The sequence below is a fragment of the Artibeus jamaicensis genome, unplaced genomic scaffold, assembly GCF_021234435.1.
Source record: "Artibeus jamaicensis isolate MK-2021 breed Jamaican fruit bat unplaced genomic scaffold, CSHL_Jam_final scaffold_286, whole genome shotgun sequence".
Classification (NCBI taxonomy): Eukaryota; Metazoa; Chordata; class Mammalia; order Chiroptera; family Phyllostomidae; genus Artibeus; species Artibeus jamaicensis.
Genome location: NW_026522034.1, coordinates 2,481,645 through 2,483,550, shown reverse-complemented (window position 1 = coordinate 2,483,550; position 1,906 = coordinate 2,481,645). Strand labels below are relative to the sequence as shown.

Sequence of the window (1,906 nt, the reverse complement as noted above, 5' to 3'; positions counted from 1 at the left end):
ATTTGTCTCACGTCTCATCCATGATGCTGTGGGCACTGCGGGCTGGTGCCTGCGTCAGTTACAAAGTGCACAAAGTTCTGACGAGGGAGCCGAGATCAAGGAGTGGTTTTCTTTAGGAAACACTTCTACCAAAAACATGAGAATAGAAGTAATTTAAAATGTTCGAGACATGGTAAATGCACAACTGACTCCAAATTGCCATTTAGTGTGCTTTGTATTATAGGATATAAAAACTACTCCCATCTGTGGAACATTTAGCCGGCACCTGGGACAATCAAAGCCTCCCATATTCAATCTCCCACTATTTTCTGGTTGTACTAAAAAATTAACAACCAGCAAATGATTTCACCTCTTAAAAATCATTTATACTTAAAAAAATGGGATGAGGTGAAATTTCTTCTTCTTAAAAATGTTTCTAGAGCTACTAAAAAACATGCATTTACAAAATAGTTGATAAAATACTCCTCTGGATTGTACAAGAAGGGAGATGGAGCCCTCTGATAAGACGTGATATATGACATTAATCAGACATGGCTTCCTTCCCTCCTGCTTCATCCGAGGCTGGACTCGCCTCGTTTTTAGTTTCTCCATTTTCCACAGGTAGAGCTTCCTTAGGCTCCTAGGTTTGCTTTGCTCCCCTTTTCCCTTTCGTTTGCACCTTTTTGTCTGCAGATTTGTCCTTTCCCGCCGCCTTTTTTGGCTTAGTTTCCACTTTTGCAGGAGCAGGTTTAGCTGACAACTTCGCCGATTTCCTCTTGGGCTCCTTTACCGTCCCCTTGGTGGAGCTGACCTTCTCCTTGGGCATCGAGGTGGTGGGGCCGGTGCCTGCCGGGGGCCTGAGAGCCGCAGTGCACGGGAAACCTTTGCAAACCTGGACTGCCTGGCCGACACAGCTTGTCCCCGCCGTCCAAACCACTTGGACCCACAGTGGGGGCAGTGGGAAAACTGCCCACTAACTCTTTATTGATTTTTCTTTTCTGATTACAAAAGAAAATCCAGTAACACATTTTTGGGTAACAGAGACCGTGCGAGTCCCCTTGTCTCGCTCCCAGGCTAAGGCAATCACTGCAATGTCTAGACAGTGCCTTTTGGGGCATATACCGAAAACTGCTATTCGTAAAGGTGGGCTCATTCTGAAATAGCATTGTACAGCTCGATTTTTTCCATACAGAGAGGTGCTTCCTTTTGTAAGTGGCTACAGATGCCCCACAGGGTGGATATGCTCGGTCTTGTTCGAACAGTCCTTTACTGGCAAACATGCAAGCCATCCCGCTTTCTCTTGTACTCTTACCAGTAACGCTGCTGTGAGCATTCGTGAATATTTATATGTGAGCACCTGCTTTACCATTTCTGTAAGAGAAGCTCTTGGAAGTGGGATTACTAGGCTTCAGGGTGTGTGGGTTTAAAATATTATTCAGTATTGCCAATTACCCTGCCCTCCAGTGGTCTAAGTCCTCATTCCCCCACATCCTTGCCAGCACTGGTTGTTATTAATCAGTTTAATTGTTCTCAATCTGATGGGCCCTAAAATTGCATTTTATAATTTTCATTTGCCTTTCTCTGATTGCTAGTGAGGTGGAACATCTTTCCATACACTTACTGGCCAATTTCATTCTTCCTCTGTGGGTTTCTAATTCACTGCCAATCTTTCGTTCTTTTTTTGGGGTATTTTTGCATATTGATCTGTAGGGGCTCTTTGTACGTTAGTGATGTTTTCTTCCAGTGTCTCATTTGCCCTGTAACTCCATGCACAGTGTCTGTTGCTGGACAGTTGTTACGTGTGTTCATGTCATCAGGCAAATCAGATTCTCACTTTATGCCTCCTGCATTTAATGTTTGGCATAGAAAGGCTTCCCCCATGGCATAAAATTTCATTTCAAATGAGGATTTTATTGCTGAAAAGTCT

General features: G+C 43.9%; 1 pseudogene; it reads right to left on the bottom strand.

Moving 5' to 3' along the window:
• Nucleotides 1-520: 520 nt before the first annotated feature.
• On the bottom strand, nt 521-805 carry LOC119038402 (non-histone chromosomal protein HMG-14-like; annotated as a pseudogene).
• Nucleotides 806-1,906: the final 1,101 nt, after the last annotated feature.